Source organism: Loxodonta africana, chromosome 7 (genome assembly GCF_030014295.1).
Source record: "Loxodonta africana isolate mLoxAfr1 chromosome 7, mLoxAfr1.hap2, whole genome shotgun sequence".
Classification (NCBI taxonomy): Eukaryota; Metazoa; Chordata; class Mammalia; order Proboscidea; family Elephantidae; genus Loxodonta; species Loxodonta africana.
The window spans coordinates 21,429,868-21,441,361 of record NC_087348.1 but is presented as its reverse complement, the minus strand read 5'-3'; positions in this window follow the sequence as shown (position 1 = coordinate 21,441,361).

Genomic DNA, 11,494 nt, shown 5'->3' with positions numbered 1-11,494 from the left:
AAACTGGTCTTTCCTGATGACATGCACAAAGCAAGAATGTCAGACACTGTTCTGTTGGAGACAACAAAATATCTATCAGTAAACAATTTTTGTTTTTTTAGATGTCTTTGAGTCAGCTGAGATTCACATTCTCAGCTTATAAGACACAGTAGAAATGCCCCAAAGGTTAACTATGCTGTAATCTTTATGGGTCCAGATGTCCAGGACCTTTCTCCCCATAATGGCTTGTGGGTTCAAACTGACAAATTTTCATTTAGTAGTGAGTGTGTAAACATTGAAAAAAATTTGTATATATAATACATGTATATATACGCATATATACATATATATACATTCTACATCGCAAAAAAAGCATACATGGTACATTACATTTAAAATGTATCAAGAAGATTTATAGCATGATAAATGTATATTCATAATAAAATATTACACATAAAATATCACACTTTACAAGGTGTGACAGTTAAGGTTGTGCATTAACTTGGCTGGGCTGATTCTCAGGGGTATGGCAGTCCTGTGATGTTGTGATCACCTCCATGATGGGATCTGCTGTGAGTAGCTAACCAGTTGATACATGTGGCTTGCGTGAAATATAAGTAGACATTCTGGCAAGGTTTGTTGGCTTTTCCTCACTCTGGATCCTGCAGACTTCTGGATCTTGGGAATTTGATCCAGCAGATTGCTTGAAGTCTTGCCTGTTGACCTCGGGATTCACAGAACTTCAGCCCATGAGCAAGAGTCCTGTTGTCTGACCTGCAGATGTCAGGGTACCCAGCCCCTGAATCTACATAAATCAGGAGAAACCTCTATCCTGACCCATGGACTTGGCACATTCCAGCCTCTACAGCCATTCCCTTGATATAAACCTCTTTAGGTAAACATATAAATATTTATATGCTTTACTGGTTTTGCTTCTCTAGAGAACTCAGCCTAAGACACGAGGGTGTATTGATACGGTAGAGCATATGTGAGGCACAGCCAGATATGTATGAAGGCAAGAAAGATGTTTTGGAATGAGGATTGGACAGGATGGAAAAACATAAAATATTGAAATATAATAAAGGAAAATAAAACATAGAAGCAACATTCTTAAGCAGACTGATGATGGTAATTGACCATGAAATGAGAGGCAAGGGTAACATTTCTGTTCCTGAGGTGGGAAACAGAGCTAACAAACGAATAGCCCTGGACAATAGCAGAAACAGCAACAATAACAACAGCAAACCAGGAAGTGATAGCTCACATATGCACAATACATTCATTTTATTCCATTTAAGTATTTTAAATAATTTAATAAGAAAGTGTTTAGGCACTTCTTTATTTTGTCATCCATTTGAAGAGAACACTGTAGAAATGGAGTATATTGATAGTTCTGTTACATAGATACAATATTTTAATCCAGAGCTCTGTGTGGTCAAAAGGGAAAGTTAACAAAAGTAAAATGCAAGAATATATGAAATAGATAAATACAGGCATGTATGCACACTTGCTTACTGGTGAATACAAATTGTCCTGGACAATTAACAGACAACCCCTAGATATTTTGTAAAGCTTTCAAGTGTTTTAGGAACAATCAAGAAATTGCTTGTCATCTCCTCAGGGAGAATCTCCACGGGTGAAAAAAATGCCATAAATTCTTCTCACTATGCCACATTAAGAAACACATGGGGGAGTCAATAGAGGGACTTCATTACAGGTAGAAAGATAGACTATCTCTATATATTAGTAATATCCAGAATGTTTCAGTGATATTTGTATGGGCTCACTGCTATTCAATGGCAAACTCATTGCAAAATATTAGGATTTCTGAGTCAGGTCTGTGTACTCTACTTTTCAATATTGCCTGAGACTAGAATGCCTCTTCCTTTTTCTTCCATTTTTTTTTTTTTCCCAAATATTCACACTTTGTTTCAGAGGCTAAATCCTCATAAGCACCTATGAAACATTAGCATTATAAGTCTAAACAGTATTTTACTTTATATAAATAACTATACGAATAAAAAAGAAACAAAAGCAAAGATATATTAAAAAAAAAAAAAGAGTCCTTGGGTCAATTTTGCCTCAGAACTACCCCATGTGTATCAGAGAACTGTGATCATAGGTCTTTCAATGGTTGTGGCTTTGCAGAAGTACATCTTTCTTCCTAGGCACCTCTGAGTGGACTCGATCCCCCAACCTTTCAGTTTATAGCTGAGTGCTTAACTGTTTGTGCCATCCAGGTGTTCTAACTATGTGAATAATAGAGCTCATACATGAAAGTAAAGGCAGTATTAAAAAATACTGTAGCAGAATTATGAAGTTCAGGTATTCAGTCACCATTGTTGATGTTTTTCAAAAGCCTTAGCTATATAGTGACCCTAGGCCCTTCTTATGTCCCTCTCAAGTGTAATTTAATATTTAATGCATATTTAAATAACTGTTTAAACGTGCATTTTTGCTAATCTGTTGATGAGGAAACAAATACAATTCCATCTCACACTTCTTGTTGAGATGTGAAAAGCAATTTTTGGAGTTTAGGAAACTTCTAAGTAGCTAGATTGACCATAATAGTGTACCATATACCATATTCTTTAATTTCCCGTGGAATCTGGCAGAAAGAAGATATAATTTTCTCAAAGAATAGAGCTTTATAGAATGAGAATTAAATACTCAACAAACATTGTGAACTATGGAAAATAATCTGGTGCTCTCCATGGAACTCCAAAGCTGACGAGAGGAAGTCCTCTTATCTTCCCTTACCCTATAGGAGGAAAAGCAGTACTTACCCAATATAAGAACTTTTTTTCTTCACCCTTTCACTACTGCAACTAAACAAGGTTTACATTGCTTTTATTGCATCCATTGAAGATAGTTAGTTTCCTAATTGTAATATCTACTGATATTACAATTACTGTTTTTTTTTTTTAAAAAAAAAAAAAACATTTTGTTTTGCTTTAGGCAAAAGTTTACATAGCAAATTAATTTTTCCAAAGATTCTTACACAAAATGTGTCAGCACTCTCCTCATTTCCTCCCTGGCTCCCCTGTTTCCATTAGGCAGGCTTTCCTGTCCCTCCCCGCCTTCTTGTCCTTTTGGTCCCCTATAGTTGATTGTTGTAAGGGGTACGTCCTTCATAGACGTTATTGTTTAACTTAATAGCTCCACCTGTTATTGAGCTGAAACCTGTCCTCTGGGAGTGTCTGCAGTTTCATGTTAGAAGACTGTCTTAGGGTAATAGTCTCAGGGATTTCTCCAGCCTCTTTCAAACCAGTAAATCTGGTCTTTTTGTTGTTGTTTAATTTGAATTTTGTCCTACATTTTTTAACCCATTCTGCCCCAAACCTTCTACTGTGATCCTGGACAGAGTGGTCAGTAGTGGTAGCCATGCACCATCTAGTTCTTCTGGTTTCAGGTTAGAGGAGGTTGGGAGTCAAGCGGCCCATTAGTTCTTTGGACTAATTGCTTAAGTCTTCAGTTTTCTTCATGCTTCTTTGTCTAGTCAGGAAGAGACCAATAGTTGCTTTTCCGACATAGGCATTGTGTCGGCGTAGGTCACAACTTTTTCAGCAATGTTTTATATGAGACAGTATATTTCCGCTGTAACCGTTTTATTATTTAATATGATACTATTGTGTTTTTCTACTTGCTTGATTATTCCTGACTCAGAAGCTGCTGGTCCTGCTATTTTCATTGTAAGTAGTGTCATTTCAAACCATTTATTCTCTTACTGTAAACTGCCATCCTCATCCTTCTCCGGCATTTGTTTTTTAATGTGTGGTTTATTAGGGATATGTGCATACATTTAAATTTAATATACTTAAGTTTATATGCATTATGCGCTATATGATAGTTGAGACTAGAGGATTTCTTTATTCAGATGGAATTTTTTAATGAAACTTCATTTTATAAAATCAATGACAGTGAACTCCCTTTCTCTCCATTTGCTCAAATTTCATCTCACTATTGTAAATTTTTCAGGAGAAAATATATCTGATTTGTTATAAACAACTTATTATATGTTAGTTACAATGAAAATACTCCTAGGTTAGGATATATTTTAAGTAAATTTATATTAAAACGCACTGCCTTTAAGGTAATCTTGACTCATCAGTGACCCCAAAGCATTTCCAAGGCTGTAAATCTCTAAGGAAGCAGGCGGCCACATCTTTCTACTGCAGAGCAGCTGGTGGTTTCCAACTGCCGACCTTTAGGTTACCAGTCAATCAACTTACATTAAAATGTTTTAAGTGAAGTAGAAGATATATAATCCAGAAGCCTGGCACACTGATGATCCAATTTTAGCCAGGGACTTGATGATGGGGGAGGGAAGGGCTCTGGTCAGCTACATGGATAAGGCACTACTCAACGTACTCATCGTCTTAACCCTGACATAGAAGCTAGGTGACACTAGAAGAATTTACAGATACATATGTAAAGAAAACTCCTTTCGGATAACTTGCTGTTGTCATTTTAAAAACAACAAAAACTCTGTATTTTGATATTTGAGAGTTATGTCCTGATACCTTAAACACATTGAAACATTTAATCTTCATTTATTTTTTCAACAATCCTGAAATGAAGTGGTCATTTTGCTGGTGTAGATAAAGAACTTAAGGTATCTTACTCTATAAGCCCTAAGTGGAGGTATAACAGAGACTATATCTGCATATGTCTACTACCTTGGGTATTCCCCTGTATAAAGACCAGTAATCCCCACCAGGATCTATTAGATTTTCCATGGCAAGACATGTGTTCAATGCTTGTCAAGGATGTTGTTTCAGTCTGTACCATCTGTGGCACAAGGACTTCTATTGGACTATGTTTTGAAGTAAGGCATATTGAATGTTTCCAAACATTCTGGGACTTTCCAGTTTAAAATTTTTATAATCAACATATGTATTATAATTTTGTAAATGTCATTATGTGGTTGTCATGAACTAAATGACAGAAAGTTTAGTAACCATTCATATGTTTAGCATCTAAAATTTTTAAAATTTTTGCTTCTTATATCTATGCGTATATATATATAAATTGACATCAATTCAATTCCAACTCATAGAGACCCTGTAAAACAAAGTAGAGCTTCCCCATAGAGATTGCAAAGAGCGGCTGGTAGAGTAGAAAAGCCGGCTTTTTGGTTAGCAGCCAAGCTCTTAACCAATCACTGCTCTACCAGGGATCCCATCTATGTATATATATATATATGTATGTGTATGTGTACGTGTCCCTGTATATGTATGTGTACTGGTACAGATACATGTATATGTACATGCATGTGCATCTGCATCTGTATGTATGTTTGCATGTATATGTACATACGCATCTACATGTACACATGTGCCTACAAGTACATGTACACATGTGCCTACAAGTACATGTACACATGTGCCTACAAGTACATGTACACATGTGCCTACAAGTACATGTACACATGTGCCTACAAGTACATGTACACATGTGCCTACAAGTACATGTACACATGTGCCTACAAGTACATGTACACATGTGCCTACAAGTACATGTACACATACACATACACCTCCATGTACACCTACCTACACCTATATCTTTACCTGCATCTATAGCTACATCTACATTTATATCTGTATCTATATGTATATTTACATCAGGATTTCTCATCTTCCCCCTAGTGACATTGTGAACTAGAAATTTTGTTATTGTGGGGAGTTATGCTGTATGTAGTAGAATGTTTAGTAACATCCCAGGGCTCCATTAGATACCTATAGGACCCTTCTCCTAGTTGTGACATTCAAAATGTCCCAGACATTGACAAACGTTCTTTGGGGAGCAAATTTTCCCCAGTTGATAACAAGTTAGCTTTCTCTTTCTCTCCTTATTTCTTTCTCTCTCTTTCCATCTCTCTCTTCAGGTATCTATGCTTTATTTGTGGGAGGTGGGTTTACCTTCATATATCTATGATGGAAAGTTTGGATTTATCTTATTCATTTAGCATCTTGCCTTTGTATACTAAAAATCCACCAGATGATACTACATAAACCTATTGACTATGCTGATGTCTCTATCCAGAATAGGTTTCCTGGTAGACCAAGATGGAGAAACACAATCTAACAGTGCTGAATGAGTTCATTCTGACGGGAATCACAGACCGCCCAGAGCTGCAGGCGCCATTGTTCGGGCTGTTCCTCATCATTTACATGATCTCAGTGGTGGGCAACTTGGGCATCATCATCCAAGATACAAACATCCATGTACTTTTTTCTCAGACACCTGGCTATCAATGATCTTGGTTATCCAATAGCCCTTGGACCCAAAATGTTAGTAAATTTTGTTGTGGATGAAAATAAAATCTCCTATTATTTTTGTGCTATACAGCTAGGTTCCTTTCTCTTGTTCGTCATTAGTAAATTATTCTTTCTGTCAGCAATGTCTTATGATCGCTGTGTGACCATCTGTAACGACCATCTGTAACCCTCTGATCTATACAGTCATCATGTCACAAAGGGTGTTACTGGTGCTGGTGGCAATCCTGTATCTTTATAGTGCGTTTATTTCTCTTCTTGCCACCATAAAGATTTTTTAATTTATCCTTCTGTGGCTACAATGTCATCAGCCTTTTCTACTGTGACCGTCCTCCCTTAGTGTCTCTGCTCTGCTCAAATGCACTTGAAATTGAATTGATCATTCTCACCTCAGCAGCTATTGATTTGATTTCATCCCTTCTAATAGTTTTTGTTTCTTGTCTGCTCATTGTTGTAACCATTGTCAAGATGAACTCAGCTGAGGGCAGGTACAAGGCCTTCTCCACCTGTGGATCCCACCTGACCGTGGTGGTCTTGTTCTATGGGACTTTAATTTTTACGTAGGTGCAACGCAAGTCCAGTCATTCCTTTGAAACTGATAAATTAGCTTCCATATTTTACACCCTGGTTACTCCACTGTTGAATCCCTTGAAATATAGCTTGAGGAACAAAGATGTAAAATATGCTGTGTATAGGACATGGAAAAAAACTCAGTTTACCCCATCATGTGGCTCCTATAAATTTCATCATGAGCTTCAAACCTTGTCTGTGTGCCTCCATAGGGTACAGTGAGCAAAAATATATTTCACAAATATCTATGAATTTCCTTCTATGTTTCAGTCTCTCTTCTAAATGCATTGATGAACAAAAGAGTAAAAACCTTTGCCTGCCTTGAAGGGAAGAGGTGGATCACAAACATACTAATTAAGTAAACTTTATAGTGCAGGAGAAGGTGTTGGGGCCATAGTGGTGCAGTGGTTAAATTGCTATGCTGCTAGCTGAAAGGTGGGTGGTAAAAACCCATTAGCCACTCCATGGGAGAAAGATGTGGCCGTTGTCTTCTGCAAAGATTTACAGCCTTGGAAACCCTATGCATCAGTTCTACTCTGTCCTATAGGGTCACTAGGAGTCGGAATCTCCTCAACAGCAGTGCATTTGGGGTTTTTTTTTTTTTTTTTTTGAGATGTGCTATCAAACAAAACACTTTGCCATTGAGTCGATACTGAGTCATAGAAAACTTAATGGACAGGGTAGAACTGCCCCATAGGATTTCCAAGGAGCAGCTGGTGGAGTTGAAATGCTCATCTTTTAGTTAGCAGCCAAATTCTTAACCAATGCACCACCAGGCAAAGAGTGGATATATAAGTAGAAAAAGTTACTAGGTACTAGGTACAAAAGAGGAGCTACAATGACCCTGGTGCTTTTTCAACTATTAGAATAAGCTTTGCAGCGTCAGTTCTTGCATTTATGTACGTGTGTTTGCGTAAGCATTTGCGTTTTGTTTTAGCCTTCATAGTTTCTGAAGGGAGTATCAGGTTCAGGCCAGATAGCAAGGAGTCTCAGTGAAGTGTAAGGATGCGAAGTATCAAGTTATCTAAATTTGCTCAGATGTCCCCATCCTAGATTTTGGAGATCCAGTCTTTTCTTATTAATGGCTTTACATTCACATGTAAATATGTTAACATAATTTGCAATTTAGCAATCCACAGGTTCAGGTCTGCATCTGAATTTGTTGTAATCAACCCATTTTGCCTAGATCTAGGAGAGGGGAAGGAATCCCAAACCTGGGAGCAACTCTGGAAGACCTTAAGAAATTTATCTTAATTGGAGTACATTCTGATCTGTACACAAATTAAGGTAAATTTCTTGAGGTCTTCCAGAGTTGCTTCCAGGTTTGAAATTCCTTCCTTACTAGTTGTTCTTATTTAATAATTATCTTTTTTGTTTGTGTTTTTGTTTCACGGGTTATCTTTTCTTATCTATATGAAAAACTTTTTAAAATGTTTGTTCAATTATTTTTTGTGCATTTCCTTGGGTAACAGGATATTCTATGATGAATTAAGTTTACTACCTCTGTTTCACAGGTTTGGCTTTCCTGAACTTTGGTCAATATTTATTATGCACTATATTTTCATTGACTTATGTTCACCCTAATTATGAGAGGCAAAATGAGATAATCCCACGATTTACTCTGTGCTGCATTTCTAATTAAGGTAAGGAATGTGATGTGGCATGGATGCATCTATCTTGCCTTATGGACACAGTTGCTCCATGTTACTCCTCAAATTTTATCATGTACTTTTTTTTTTCTTTTCAAAGTTTCTAGTTTTATTGAAGCTCTTAGAGTCTAAATTATTTCTTTCATTAAGGATCATGAATGAAAATCCCCTGCGTAGCTAATGAAATTTGAATATAAATAGTTCAGTGGAATATAAGGAAAAAATGCATGTTTTTTGCCCTGTGAGCATAAATATTTTTGAAAGTTTGAAGCAGTTAGAAAGCTAAGATGGTCATGATAAGACAGCATCCCAGGCTTGGGAAAATTCCACTTCCTTGAGCAGCTTGCTTGGCCTGCTCCTAGCTTTACATGAGAATCTTTTTCCTTTGCTTGGCATGCCCCATAGCTTTACATTAAAATGCTGGTTCTCCTCTCCTTAATTGCTTTCCAAAACTAGATGAAATTGACAAAAATAAATAAGTTTAGGCACTATGATAACATCCAGGACAGCCTTTTAGCGCTCATATATAGTAATACCCGTACCTCTAGGTGGAGTTTAACGACCATATTCCGAACATGTGAAGTATGAAGTTATATGTAAACCTATTGCAGCTATGTAGTATGGTTAATAATGTTGCTGATGTACGTTGTATGAGCTTTCTACTTGTAAACCTCTTATAAGCAACCTTTCCCCTCACCCTCTCTGAGCAGTCTTGGCAACAGCAGCCCCAACTCTTTCCCTTCCTTGCACAGTGAAATAAAGGCACGTTTCTACTCTCCTACTCTTCTACTTTGGTTTATTGTTTATTGGCTGTTCTGAGTTGAGCTGAGCAGAATCTGAAGTTTCCACCCGGCAACATTTCTGGTGAGCCAGCCAGGGTCATCTGCTCAGTTCCAGAGGTGTATTGGACAACAGACCAGTCGGATGTCTGGTGCCACTAGGAGATTTCTCCCAGAGACCTTCTCACAGCCCTGAAAGATGATTTTTCTGGGACCCAACAAAGACTTCATAAGAGATACAAAACATACCTGGATTATTTGGTAAATACCTACATTAGACTGTAGATGAGTCCTGAGAAGCAGGAAGAATTAACCATTGAGGGCATTGAAGGCTCTAGATATTCGGGTTTATTTGGTAAATAAGAGGATAATTCCTAGGGGGTTAGAGTCCCGAGAATTGGCAGGAATTGACTCTTGAGGGTATAAAAGGCTCTAGGTGTCAGTTATTAGGTTGGTGCAACTAATTAAGTGGTGTGAGTGTGTAATGTGTGTGTATGAGACATTTAGACAGTCACAGACCTTGAGAATCTTAAAATTCCTGACATCATGAATATGATTTTTATCAGAGTGCCCAGGATACACAGAGAAAACTCCAAAACTTCAGGAAGATGTGGAGTTAGGGATCTTGTATTTTTGAGCTTGCCTGCCAGTTATATTCCTATCGGGATCAGGAAGAGGAAAAGAGAAAAATCACTGATCAGAAGAGAAAGGCCACTTTCCTGGACAATGCCTTTGAGGGAAATGACCTGTTTCCTGGAAGCTCAAGAAGAGGAGGGCCCCTGAAGAGAGAGGAAGGTGGAAGGCCCTGACCCCCATTAAGTGGAGACTAGTGCACCTAGTACAAAGAGAGAGGATATTGGAAGAGAGAAGCCCTAAATTCTTACCCAGAGGTAAGAAAGAGCATGGGGTTGCCTAATGGGCCATGATGCCAATGGTAAACATTCTAACTGAGTAGGACTGGAGGAAATTCTCCCACCTGAGCCACTGATTATAACGAAGCTGTGTGTGACGGGGGGAACTGTACAGTTTCTAGTGGATACCAGAGCAAACCACTCTGTCCTGAGCCTGAAAAAGACAGCTCCAACAAAAAAAACTGTGTCAGTGTGGGAGTCTCAGGTAAGAGAAGAACCATCCCTTCTTCCAGCCTCTAACCTGCTGTATACAAGGAAAGTCATTAACCCATTCTTTTCTCTACATGTCTGATTGTCCAATTCCATTGCTGAAAAGAAATTTGTGCAAACTGCAAGCACAGAATGGATGGTGAGTGCAGATGGCCCCTACCACACAGTCACCCACCAATTACAGCATGGAAGGACACTACCATGGATCAGTAGGGCCAAACATCAAGCATGCATTGGTCCTGTGGTTATGGGTATGGACCAACAAGGTGCCAGCATGTGCCAAAAATGTTTCCCTGGTGGCAGTTGAGCCCCAACCTGGCATAGTTCCCCCTCCACTTTAGCAATACCCCATCTGGGCAGAGGCCTGAGAAGTATGGGCAAAATTATCACCAGATACACGAAACACAGACTGTTTAGACCGTATCAGTCACAGTTCAACACCCCCATCCTGCCAGAGAAAAAGAAAAACGGAGAATACCAGTTTGTTCAGAATCTGCAAGCCATCAGTCAGGTAAAAGTCATGGTCCACCCTGCAGTTTCTAACCCATATACCCTGCTTTTTACCTTGGTGCCCAGTTTTCCCAGATTCACTCTACTGGATCTGAAAGATGCATTCTTCTGCATCTGAGTGGAAGAAAAAAAAAAAAAAAGGAAGTCTTTGCCTTTGAGTAAAAAGACTTGGATAATGTACAAAAGCAACAACTCTGCAGACAGGTCTTTCTCTAGGGGTTTAAAAGTGGCCCCACTCCTTTCGGGCCTACTGTAGCTAAGAAATTGAGACAATTGACCCTGACCGATGGTATTTTTTTTTTTTTTTTAGATGGTATACTCCTCCAGTATGTTTACTCATCACTAGCCATTTTTTTGTTTTTTAGCCATAGTGAGTATGCTTGCCTCCAGAATACCATAGAATTTCAAACTGTTAAGGAAATGTAGTGTATCAGGTCTCAGAAGTAAAATGCTCAGGTCTACCAAAAGGAGGTGATTTATCTGAGTTTTAAATTCACATGTGCAGAGCAAGAATTCCTCCCTGTCCAACAAGATGCTATCTGCAGACTGGCGGCCCTGACCAACTGGAGATAGCACCTAGGTTTTTTGGGCATGGTTGGTTTTTG